The following is a 13,525-nucleotide window of genomic DNA, read 5'->3' as shown; positions in this document are numbered from 1 at the left end:
GATGTAAAAACGTGACATCCATTTCAGCTGTTTTTATAAGAAACCTCCCATCCCAAGCAGAAAAGGCTCTTTTAAACCAGTGCCCACCCCCACATTAGCAGCTCCCTTGATAACCTCCACCTGGGTTGCTTTGCTACCTTCAATGGCAAACACAGACTGGCTGTCTCCATCAACAACCCTACAGCTAAAACAAATCAAACAAGGCAGCCCAGGATCCAACATAACAACATCTCAATCACACAAGGTTTCTGAGCTCCCTCAATGCCCCCCCCCCCCGCTTCTTAACATTGCTTCTCAGTGCTCAGCAGGATTGGTCCCCCAGGGCAGCTGCTTGGAGGACAAACACCTGGTGACTTAGGGAAACCCATTCACAATGTTATTTGCTCTGTTTGTTTACACAATGTATTTCTGTCCTTGTGTTTGGGCTGAAAGGGGGGATTTCAACAAGATCCCTGAAAGGCATAACACTGGAAAGGGGTGGGGGGGTGGGGGAGTTGAGTGATGGATAGGTGGGTACTTGAAACAGTAAGCTCCTTAGAAAGCGTGGCCTGGTCTCAAAGGAATAGCAGAATCATTATTTCCTTCTCCTTTACCCAACTGAAAGCTGAAGAATTGCCTCGATTGGCTGGGGGAGGGGGAGGGAGGTGGGTGGGGTGGCAGAGGGGGAGCCAGACAGGTTTCCAAGCCATCCATCAATCAGAAATTGCCAGGTCTAAAAACATTACTTTGATTAATCAGCACAATTAACCTATCAATGGATCAGGGGCAATTAATTAAAAATGTTGGTTGGATTTGCCAGAGCCATCTGGTCACTCTACCAGCAAGGCTGGTAGCTTCTTCTGCACAATATCCCTGGTGTATATGGTAAGAATTGCCTACCGAGGTGTATGTGTGTTAGTTAGGACAAGTGAGCACACACAGAAAAAAACACTTATCTATTATGGATGTTTCCCCTTGGGTAACTTTGGTAAAACTTTTGAACTCTGACCCTGTTTTAAGCTCATTCAACTTTGGGAGCCCTCCAGCCAAGCAGCATTAATCAGTTCTGTAGGTGAGCCCTACACACACACACACACACACACACACACACACTCACACATTACACATTGGACTTCAACTCCCACCAGCCCCAGCCAATGGCCAGGAATGATGGTAATTGCTGTTACCAAGATGCTCAGTTCAACTGGATGTCTGCACATGTCCCAGAATTATGTGCTTCATATTACTTTTGCTCTGAGCACCATTGCCAGGAACTAGAGGAGGCTTACAGTAGTGTAAACTTAAGTAAAGAGTAGCTCAAGTGATGTCCCTTGAGAGTGGTGAATTGAACTTGTGTGTGTGTGTGTTCACATTGTAGTATTTTTGAGCACAAATAAATAAGAGAAAACAACATCTAAATCTGCTTTTAGTATGTAATTGGTCCACAGCCTAGAGATTACTCATTAGAAATAAGCAGTTGCGGCACCTCCCAACATCAACTCCTTTGGCTTGTGTTTGCAATTAGAAAAATGTAAGGGAACAGAAACTCTGGATTCTTTGGAGCATCTTCAGAAGCTTGCCAGACAAATAAATTGTTTTTCCTGGACCCTGTTTCCCACCCACCCTTTTCCAAATTCTTCCCTAACCCCACCCTTCTCCACCGCCTCTGGATAGACTGGCCCGACAAAGCCACAAAGTGCTGTTGAATAATTTGCCCTGGCAGGGTTCACAATCAGGTGCCACATTCTGCAGAAGCCTCCCTTCTTCGTCCAGGAGAACTCACAAAAAGAGTCCTCACAAATTGTAAGGGCCATGTTGCCAGCATTATTCCCACTCACAGATGAAGGTTCTGCACCTTGAACAGTTCACACGGCAGCCGGGAAACAGGCACAATTGGATTTCCATGTTTTTCGATGGATTTTTAACTGATTGTACTTATAGCTCACTCACAATTGCTTCCCATCCAGGGGACTGACCAAGACCACACTCATGCAGGATCAAGCTAGACATGATGTGGGAGATCTATGTTTAGGGTCTCCTTTAAAACACCCCACACCTACTGTGCTCTAGGGCCCCTTAACTGGTGCTGGAGAAGGGCAGTCTAATCCTGCCCACACTTGATGCCAAAGTCAGTGTTTAGCCTACAGAGGAAAATTTATTGGTACCCAAGTGACACCGGGAAGCAGTCCCTCCCTCCTAGGGTAAACAGCAGCTTGGGGGGTGGGATTTTAATCAGCAAAATGGCACAAGGGGGAAAGGGGGTTAATTTTCCTCCCACTCTGTTGTGATCCTGTCTAATCCTGTTTAATCCCCCCTCCCCGTAGCTGCTATTATGGGTGGGGAGTTGGTTTGCAGGGACATGGTATTGAATCTTGCTAAAGTCAGTGCTTGGATGGGTGACCCCTTGGGAACACCACACTGGGCTGCAAGGTATAACTGAAGGAAAAGAAAGAATAAAAACAAAACACACAGTGGGTAGATGGGAGGGATTGTCTAACAGAGTCCAGTTCCTAAGGGGTTAAATTCTCAAGCCACCCACCGGCACCTGCATCCTTTGGAAAGTCTAGGGTGGTACTTATTTGCACATGCAAACACCTGCAGCTTGCATACACAAACTGGAGGGCCTAGATGCAAATTGGGGAGCCTTGGAGAGTGAACTTTTGCAGTATGTTGGTGGGCAGATCCTACCTATACCAATAGTGAATGCCTTCTCTGATTGCTGATCTGGTATGTATTCAAAACAGAAGTGGTGGTGGCAGAGTTACTTTAAAAGCCAAGAGCTGATCTGCCCCTGCTCTCCATATTGGGAGAGTCAGTGACCATGGGCCAGGCACTCTCTCTTAGCCTAATCTACCTCACAGGGTTGTAGTGAGGATAACGTGGGAAAAGGAAAACAATGCACACCACCTTGAGTTCCATGGAGGAAAAGGTGGGATAGAAATGCAAGGCAATGCAATAAAATAAATTTGTGAAATGCACATTTCCACTTTCCTTCCAGGGATATTGTGCAGAAGGAAGCTATTTCTTTCTCCATACATATAGTGCCCTGCAAAGGAAATGGAATCTTAATTTCCCTTCTTCCCATGGTCATTTGTGCTGTCATTCCATAACACAGTGTGCTGTGCAAAGAAGTACCAGCACAACTGCCCATTTGCTTATGCTCAGGAGTCAGAAAAAGAGCCACCTCCACTGCACAGCTGATGAGTAGTGCTGTCAGTGGTGCTGACACTTGGCTCCCTCCTCTCAAAAGCAGGAACCACATGCAGATCAAAAGCCAGGCTCAAAATTCCCAGAGTTCCACCTCCTGCTGCCCCCAGTGATGTAGTGGAAGGGCAATACATGGGACGCAGCTCATAGGGGTAGGGGTCCTTTTATCATCTGTCAGAGCACCGGAGTAATTGCCAGACTTTTTCTCTCTCTCTGGCAAGTGAACAAAGTGATATTCTGACAGGTTAGGAGAGGAAATTGAAAAATGAGAAATTACTCAATTTCTTCCTTTTGTCTTCAAGGCCATATCACTTTGATCAGCAATTAATTTTGGAAGAAGACTGCTGCCAGCAAGGAAATTGGTGAGGGGGCGGGGAGCAGCAAGCCTGCCCACCCTAAGAGCCTGCTATTCAGTCCATTGGCCATATAGAACAGCTCTGGTATGCTTATCTGTTGTCCAGTGTTGGTAACCATGAGGCCAAAGAGTACCCTCAAAGGTCTAGATTTGACCCAGAAGGCTCCTAAGACAGGTGGGGACCCTCACATTTTTTATATTTTTATATTTTTTGCAATGGAAGAGCATTAGACATCTTCTAGGTCTGCCTTTGCTGGCTGAACATGACACCTCCGCCTTTTTATGCCTCCTTCAATAACTATCCAGAAAACCAAACAGCCTGGCCTGCTCTTCTGGCAGAGGTTTGATCTGTAGGAATCAGCAGTGAGGCTTTTCAGAGCATAGAGTCAAGCATTATCAGCTGCTAATTGCTGTAGATAAGACAGTTTTTAAAGGGAGAGCTACAGGAGCTGCTTCAAGAGTTGGCAGGGAACCTGGTCACTGAAACTCTCGATGTGAACTCTTCTGCCATAGCAAAGCTGATCAGGTTCACTGCTGCACAGACACTGCTGGGTTTCAGGGAATCTCACCTAGCCTTTTGCTTTTTTTCTTTCTTTCTTTAAAAAAAGTTTTGCTAATCACAATTTCTGCACAGAGAAATTGTGAATCTCAGTTTGTTCAGGCAGAATGACAGAATCACAGAAATGATAGCAGCAATCATGGAAACTATGGGACTGGGAAACCTCTGATGATGGCCAACTATTCTTGTAGGTTCTGCACTAAGCCAGGACCCCCCCAGCTATTCCTAACTATCAGATCAACCCCACCCAGAACAATAATCATGCAGAAAAATACAGCCTAGGATGATTCAAAGGCTTGCAAACAGTGGAAATGCCAGAGATGCTTGGATTACAATGATTAAGTTTAGTAGAGACAATGCAGGTGGATTTTGCATGCAGAGGATGGGCTAATAATAATACCTTTATTGTCAATGTACAACCTGTGAACAAAGAAATTAAGGAAAGGCAATTCCTAGGATATTCCGATGAGCATACATGCACACACCCATCCGAATGGGAAGGATTCCTTATATAGGTCAACTTCTCAGTGTTGTTGGTCTTCAGTTAACAGTAAACATTAATGCTCTGAATCCGTATGTAACAACTGTTAGACCCTCTTTGTGGGCATGTATACACTACATATATAAACCTCTTTAAGTGTTATATGGTCCTTATTTAAAACATCAACAGCCAAGGAGCAGAGGAGGATGGAAGTTGAGCTTGGAGATGAGCCTCATTATTGACCAATATGTCCAAGTCATACTGGTATTAAAAACACTGAAGGTGCAAACAAAGTGGGGGTAGAAGTTTGCATCTCTCTTTAGTGATTCCTCAGCAGCTTCTACTTGAAGAGAAGGAAACATGTTTAAGGCAGGATTCCTCAATCTCGGGCCTCCAGATGTTTTTGGCCTACAACTCCCATGATCCCTAGCTAGCAGGACCAGTGGTCAGGGATGATGGGAATTGTAGTCTCAAAACATCTGGAGGGTCGAGGTTGAGGAAGCCTGGTTTAAGGCTACAGTCTTAGCACACATCCTTGGTAGCATGCCCTATTGAAATCAGTGGGTATTTAATTTTAACTGAGCTTGCACAGGATTGGGCTGTAATCCTAAACCCTCTTACTAGGAACTAAGTCTTGTTGAATCCAGATCTGCTACTCATGCGGCAAGGAGGAGGCAGAATTCTGTCGTCACTCAACAGGGGTGGGGAATTGCCAAATGTGTCCCACCACAAGTCCCAATTTGGCCTGTGAGGCCAAGATCACCTGCTCCACACCTGATAACATATGCAACAGGGCAGGTGAAAGTGCGGCTGAGTTGGCCACGTGACTGAGTTCCCCATGGAGAACTTGATTGTGCAGGTGATCCCTATGGAAAGCACAGTTCAAGTCACTGTCCGTCAGCCCTGCATGGCTGAAAAAAGGTCCCCCCACCCCTGGATCGCTCCAGACTGCAGAAGGGTTGGCATCACAGGTTTGAAAAACTGGAAGTAGAAAAGTTGCAGCGTGAGGAGCATTCCAGAAAGTACTGTAAATTTTTCTTGGCTATGTCACAATTTTACTCGGAATGGAATGCAAGAGCATTCTAAAGTGATGTACTTGTAAGTGGTAACGTCCATTCTGTCCCTTTAGTATTCTGCCACCCCATTTTGCCACATGTACAGAGCAGGCCTCAATAGGGCTTACTTCTGGATAAGCTAAGCATGGCCAGGAGGATGCTGCCAAAATCCCCAGGCTCTGCTTGAAAAGAAAGCTGCTCATGTTCTGCTGCTCTGCTTCTTCGGAAGGCAACAAAAGAGAGGGTCAAGAGGAATGCCAACATCCCTATGTACTTACTAAGCAACCTATTGCTGCAGTCAAGGAATGCTTTCCAAGGCTATATACACATTGGGGGTTTGAAACACAATGAGGTTGTTTCCTCCCCTGCTGCATTTTAAGTTCCATTTGCATGCTGTTGTACACAACAGAGAGGATAGCTTCACCTGACGAGCATTACCTGCTTGGCTTCCCTGCCCCTGCTACCCTAGCACCTCCTGTTCATGAAACTGTCTTCTGCACATGTGCAATGGCTGTCTCAAATGTACACACCTCCACTTAACTCTGAAGTGAATGTGGCTTATGCTGGTTCAAGGGGAAATGCTCCAAATAGAGGTACAGTCATACCACGAGTTACAGACGATTCAGATTGCGTTTTTTTGGGTTACGGATGTGCCCAAACCCGGAAGTACTGGAACAGGTTACTTCCGGGTTTCGGCGGTCGCACATGTGCAGAAGCGCTAAATCGCGCTTTGTGCATAAGCGCTGAATTGCAAGCTGTGCATGTGCAGATGCAGCGCTGTGGGTTGCGAACGTGCCTCCCGCACAGATCATGTTCGCAACCCGAGCGTCTACTGTATTTCTCAAAGAAAAAAACCACCTACTATAGGGTAGCTCTGCATTGTGGGTAACCGGCGCAAATGGATACAAAAGTTAGCAGTGGGAATGCACTGAAGCCAGAGTAAATGGTAATTGCTAGGACTGCCTTTCATAAATTGTGTCAAAATTCTGCAATGCTGTAGTGGATCAAATCACATGCACACCAAAGGATACCTCAGTTGGTAGAGCATGAGACACGTAATCGCAGTGTCATGGGTTCCACACTGGGCAAATGTGAGGGGTTGGACCAGATGACCCTCATGCAGTGGCATAGCGTGGGGGGTGCAGGGGGGGCCGGCCGCACCAGGCACAACATCTGGGGGTTAGGGTTAGGGGGTGCAAATCCACAGGTTGGGGGGGGCAAATTACTTGCCTTGCCCCGGGTGCTGACAACCCACGCTACGCCACTGCCCTCATGGTCTCTTCCAACTCTACAATTCTATGATTCTATATTGTTGTGGGTTTTGCGGGGGTGGGGGGTCAGTCTGGATGATGCTTGGTGTCCCTTCCAGCCTATGGTCTCCTTTTTTCATGGCACTGCCTTTTAAGCATGTTATCATATGTGGACAATTGGGAGATAGCGTCATACAAATGATGGGGGCGGGAGCATGAAACATAAAGCACATGGACAAATAATACTCAGCTTCAATTCAGTAAACACTATACATGTATGGGGCCAGGTCAGATAATACTGGCCCATATTATATGGAAGGGAGCAAGGTGACATGCCTGTCACCTTTGCTCATTCAGTGCACCTATCCTGCCTCCAGTGTCCCTTGATGTTCCTGTGGGGGGTGTGGTGTTAGAATACAGCTCTTTAGGTATGTAAAATCCAGCACATGAATCAGCTAATTTTGACTGATCAGTTTTGTGGATAAAATTCTGCCTCCATTGTACAGATCCTCCCTCTCAGGAGGGGGCCATGGCTCAGTGGTAGAGAAAATCAGAAAGATCCCAGGTCCAAACCCTGGCCTCTCAAGAGAAAAAGGATCAGACAGAAGGTGATTAAAAGTCCTCTGCTCAGCACCAGTCAAAGCCAGCCAGAGGAGATAAAGCCAGGTTAGATGAAAAGGTATCCTGACTTTAGAAAGTAAGCTTCCTGTACTCCTCTTTTTCACACACACCCTTTTGCAAATCTGAGTTTCTCTGGAGTTTGACTTGCTTCTCTTCCTTAAACCCATTCCCACTTCAAAATCCACATGCCACCTTTTCCCTCTGGAGCACTGCCGTCTTCCCCAAAGTTCACAGAAACTCAGCTTTCTTGCTTGGACCTGACAGCTTAAACATCTTGCTCTCCCCCCACCCTTTCCCCCTATCCCTGTAGATGGGGGGAAGCAAGAAAAAAGAATGGCGTTTTTCCAGTTTCTGAGCGAGCCACAGACCTGTTGCTACTAGCCTTGGCTTTAACGTCTGGAGGGGTTTTTTTGATGTTGTCTTGGCTTCGTGCAGGGAAAGGAAGAGAGGGAGAGAACAGTTCACTAAGGGTTGCCAGCTACACCCTGGGATGGACAGCGCATCCTGGCAATTGTCAAAGGCACACACAGCTGGCTGCTCCCATGACCCTTGCCCCAACCCTCACCCCCCTAACCCCAGTTCACCCAGGGCCTCCCTCCTCCATTCCTAGCTGTGCACCTGCCCCCCTTTTATATCCCAGACACCCTGCTGCAGCTGTTGTGTGTCTGTTATATACCCAGCCCCATGTTAAACTCATTTGAGTGGGGAGTGCAAGGGAAAGCATGTCAAAGGAATGATAAAATATTAAATCTACTACTAGCCGCAGGAAACTTAAGCTCAAGTCGACGCTTCTCTCCTGTCTTGTGAAAGCTGATACAGCAAAAACTTTTTTTTAAAAAAAATCCAGCCTCCAAGACTCTCTCCTCCTCCCTAGTAACAGCTGTCATTGGCTCATGGTCTCATAAGAAAGCCTATCAGTAGCTTATCAACTCATTCCTCATTACTTCAGCACAGATTTTTTTAAACGGGCACGAGGGAAGGGAAGAACAGAGAACTTTGGAGCAACATTAGAAGAACAACATAAAAACATTAGAAGATCCCTGCCAGACCCTCCAAGTGTCCCTATTTTCCAGGGACAGTTCTGGATTTACAGTCATCCCGGTTTCTGATTTGATCCTGGAATGTCCCGCTTTTCCTTAGGATGTCCCTATTTTCATCAGAGAAATGTTGGAGGGCATGCCGGGCTGGATCCGGCCAAAAGATCACCTGGTCCAGCATCCTGCTTCCACTAATGGAATCAGGTAGTTGAAACCAGTCCCATGGATTTGTCTAATCCTCTTTTAAAGCCATCCAAGTTGGCGGCCATCACTACTCTTGTGGGGGCAAATGTCATAGTTTTACTATGCACTGTGAGAAGAAGTGCTTCTTTTTTCATTTGTCTTCTAGGAAATTGTCACCTTCCAGCGGGTTTGGGGATCTGGGTAGCAAACACTAATTGGGCCCCCTGAACTCTGCAATCTCTTGCGTGCTTTTCAAATCATGAGTCCTATTCATCTCCAGGATGCTTCACACATCACAGGCACCAAATACATGAAGTCAGAAGATGTGGCGTGGAGTCTTGAGCAAAGATAGAGTCAGATCCCTCTAACTCTGCACGGTCTATTCTGAGGCTAGGGTGACCTCTCCAAGGATACAGGCAGGCCCCTTTCCAACCCTGTGCTGCCTGACATCTTTCTTTGGGGGAAGATGCAGGGAGCAGGGAGAGAATTAACTGATCACGTGACCTTCTACATGCCAAGGATGTACTCAGGCTCAGAGCCACAGTCCCTTCTCTTTTGATGTGCATGCACATATGAAAAATGTAATGTGCAAATTGTCTGGAAAATTGTAAGTGAATGAGTGCCACTTTTGTGTTGCATTATATAGCAATTAATAAAAAAGAGGGGGAAATGTAATGTGCGAAAGGAGTGGGTCTTCCGGTGGAGAAACATGCCTAGGAAAGAGTGGGTTGCTAATTGCCTTCTCTCAGAAAAATAGAAACGCCTGTGTGATGTGGTGAGGGAAAAAAGTGGTGGAAAAAAGTGGTCACATTTCTAAAATAAAAACGGATAAATCCGGAACAGCCATATTAAATATGATTGCCATTTCATTTCTTCACTGTCACATCAATTCCCCTGCAAGTCAGCCACATGACCAAAGTCTCCCTTGGAAGGTTGTGGACTCTCCTTCCTAGGAAGCTTTTAAGCAGAGGTTGGATGGCCATCCGTCCAGGATGCTTTAGTGGAGATTCCTACATTGCAGGGGGTTGGACTAGATGTCCCCTGGGGTCCCTTCCAACTCTGCAATTCTATGATTCAAATATTTGCTAGGAATAGGACCACTCATCTGTATATGAAGGATATACTGATCCTAGGAATATATGTGTGATGCTGGCATGAATAACAAACAACACTTCTCATTTTCTCTTTGTAGGTGATTTCATTGGCCTCTTTGAGAAAATGAATTCATCTTGGTTGGCTGTAGGTTTCTGAACTAGGCATGCAAATATCCAGTAGCCTGTTCACCCCAAGTGACTACCATATTTTCTCAGTGACCAGGAAGTATATCTGATGGCTTTCTATTCTCAAAAAATTGACTTTAATTGAGAAATAAAAATGGAAAATACCTTGGCCATTTTGTTCCTGTTGCTTGGTTCCTTAGGAAATCACACCAACAATTTAATTGTTATCATACAACCCATCTTTCTGTTAGTCATTATTTTCTACAATGCCGCTGTTGTTTCTGCATGTGGCCACCAGGGGATGCTTCTGTGGCAGCTGGATATTGCTCTGCAAGCCTTCATTACTCAGGTAGGGCTGTGAGGGTGTGGCTGGTCTCTGAGGTTAGCAACTGTGTTCATTGGAATGACACAAGGAAGCTTGGTGGGAATTATACTACTTCAAAAAGCTGGCAGGGAATGAGAAGACTGAATGCCCTTCTCAAGAACTCCCAGCAGGTTAGTGTACCATTCAAAACACAGGTAGGGGAATCAAATGATTGAATGCTCTCCCGTCATAAAAGAAGAACCGCAAAGGATAGCATGTCAGGAAGAAGGTGTATAACTCAGTCTTCTTCCTGATCTGCCAATGTTCTGCATGCAGGAAAGGCCTTTGAAACTAAACAGAACATGGATAAGTATTCAATTATATGAAGCCCCCCCCCCAACATTCCAATTTGGTTTGGTCCCAGGAAGAATGGGCCCTATGATGTTTCTGCTGCATGATTTTCTGGAAGGACTCCGCCCCACCAACCTCATTCTGCGGTCTGCCAGTGCCTACCTGCCTACTTTGGGGGGAAAGGCATCTGCTCAGAGCATCTGCTTTGTATGCAGGAAGGTTCACATCTCCAAGTAGGGCTGAGAAAGACCTGCATCTGAAATCTTAGAGAGTCACAGCCAGTCAGTATAGATATATAGACAATACAGAGCTAGATAGACCAATGGTCTGACCTGGTATGTGGGAGCTCCCTATGACTGCTCCTATGACTGGATGCTTACAGATGATGGAAGAGTAAGCATAAGCATATAACCAAATGATTAGAAAGGTAGCTGGGAAATGACTGGCCCAAAAACAAATAACTAAATAACAGCATCATAGTGCTTCAGGTAGGGTTGCTGTTTAATGGCTGGCAGAAGTTGAGCATGCGGTTCAGTGTGGGCACTCAGGATGTAAGTGGTCAAGTTGCCTTGGGCACAGGATGCTGCACTACCCTGGACCAGGTGTGTGGGTAATTAACAACATGCAGTGCCAATTAGAATGAGCAGGCACTTTCAGTGGGCTTGACCACGGCTTCACTCTACCTGACTTGCTAGTCATGCAATTTTATCAGTGGGCAAGGACAAGCAGAGGTATAGTGATTAGCTTCTGTTTCCAAAAGGATGTCTATTAGACGACTGTAGCCCATCTAGAAGAGGAAACAGTCAGGGGAGAGAGAGAGAGGAAACCCTACTTTAAAACCAATAAGGGCAGAAGAACATTTAAGAACAGGGAAGAATCAACCATCTCTCCCCACCAGTGTTTAATTTATTGTATACAGGCCTGACTTCCCCCCACTCTCTTCAGTTTCCAACTCTGGGCCAATTTTGGTCATTGCTGCGACTGGCTTCCTAAGCGATTGCTCCTTGGATTTCTGGCCAACCTGGCAGAAGCTTTCAAGTTCAAGTCAAACTTCATTTTTCCTTTTCACCAGTTGCTTAGAAACATGCCTATGAAAATATACTTCTCCGTTCTCACACTCTACTGTTCTGGTGCCAAGAGCTTTTATTTTCCCTATGCCTTGCCCTCAGAAATTCATATATATATATATATATATATGAAGCTCCTGCAGGCACAAAGTTATGCCTGCAAGTCATCTGTTCCCAGCACATGCCCATCTCCAGAAAAAGGTGACTTTGGTATTATTTTCAACGGCTGCTTTTTACATTTATTGGATTAAAGTTTAACTAAGGAGCAAAACGAGGCTCCTTGAAATTCACTGGCAGGTCTTGGAAACAGGAATGAGGTGGAAAATGTCATTGCAGCCCCATCAGAGTGATAGAGCAACACTTCCGCAGTACGACACACACCTAGGATCCACAGCATCCACCATGTCTGAAACTTTTAACTTAACGGCAAAAATACAGTTTAGCAGTCATGCCAACAGTTCCTGATAAATTTACTCAGGGCTTTTTCCCCCAGCCAGAACTCACCAGAGTTCAGTTCTGGCACCTCTCAGGTAGGTGCCATTGCCATTATTAGAGAACAAGGGAGGTGTTCATAGTGAGTTCTGGCACCTCTTTTTCCAGAAAAATAGCACTGATTTTACTGAGAACTTACAAAGGTCTGTTTCTGATCAGTGTCCACCTTCTGACCCCAAAGTCCTCAAAAACTCTCACCCTTTAACCTACAAGCCTCCAGCAGTCTAATAAATAGGTTCATGGCCAATCCACTGGGAGTAGTTGAGCTGCCATTTTTAGATCTCTCTCTCCCTTTTTCCTCTTCTTCTTCTTTTGATTCCACCCATTTTTAGAGTTGGAAAGTGCAAATGAGACAAAATTTGCAAGAAACTTTAAGAAAAGTTTTGAAAAACAGTAGTCCGTTCATATTGACTAGGAATGGCCTGCTATAAATGTGTAGACTGGACACGACCCACCAATCATCATGCTTCCTTGCTGGTCTCCAGGAGATCAACTGCTGGATGGCAAGGACTTTGGCCCTCCCCCCTCCCCAGGAAACAAAAATAATTATATAATGGCTGCATGCATGAGAGGGAGAGGCCACATTTAGATTCAACACTGTTTGGGTTTTTGTGCTGCTGATGGCTTATCTGAGACTTTATAACAATGCACAACAACCCCTGGCTTATTTGTGCATCAAGCTACATACTTTTGAGCCCCAGGACTGCTGTCTGAAGAGCAGAGTGGCCCCCAAGAATTAAGAAGTTGGCTATTCCTCTTACAGACAATTTTGGAGCACCTGCTGTACAGCTGGATCCGAAAGCGTGAGAGAAGGGGGAGGGGTGAGAAAGGGGGATGGAAAGAGAAAAAACGCTCAGGCACGTTCAAACTAAATGAAAAAGTCAAACTGTTGCTGGTCTCATCTGTCTGTAAGTGGCACTGTTGCAACTCCAAAGGAAGAGCAGAGTGTATTGCTCTGCATGCTGTCGTATTTGCACTGAACCATATTGTTCGTATTACTGACCAAACACACACACACACACACACACACACACACTGTAGATGACGTGCAATGGGGATATTCCACATAGTTTTAGTGTGAGTGGATTGTTACAGAGTTTACTGGGTTCCAAGACAGGAAATCAAGTCGTATCTGCTCCTCCTCCTCCTCCTCCTCGCCTAACAGACTAGTTCCACTTTATGGAATGATCCAAGCAAAATGCCTTCGCCTTTCACCTCTTCCAAATGAAGCACCTGACATTTTGGAAACTTGTTTTTGTTTTCTTAAGGATATTTTCACTCCGCTGGATGAGATGACAACCCAAAGCCAACAAATGCTTTCAAGCAGCAGCAGGAAAAGGAAAAGGCTCTCTCTGTGTGTGGGG

At 45.6% G+C, this 13,525-nt stretch overlaps 1 protein-coding gene and 1 long non-coding RNA gene across 2 annotated transcripts in view; one reads left to right on the top strand and one right to left on the bottom strand.

Moving 5' to 3' along the window:
* IGFBP5 (insulin like growth factor binding protein 5) overlaps positions 1–13,525 on the bottom strand; it is a 42,152-nt gene that overhangs the window by 26,392 nt on the left and 2,235 nt on the right. The window lies entirely within an intron of this gene.
* Positions 5,688–10,116, top strand: LOC309368051. The gene is made up of 3 exons (XR_014167517.1): positions 5,688–6,229; positions 7,393–7,565; positions 9,920–10,116. It is a non-coding gene; the product is annotated as an uncharacterized lncRNA (long non-coding RNA).

Source organism: Podarcis melisellensis (assembly GCF_964234715.1).
Source record: "Podarcis melisellensis genome assembly, chromosome: 1".
In the NCBI taxonomy this organism is placed as follows: Eukaryota; Metazoa; Chordata; class Lepidosauria; order Squamata; family Lacertidae; genus Podarcis; species Podarcis melisellensis.
The sequence above is the reverse complement of the archived record's forward strand: the minus strand, read 5'-3'. Positions and strand labels throughout refer to the sequence as shown.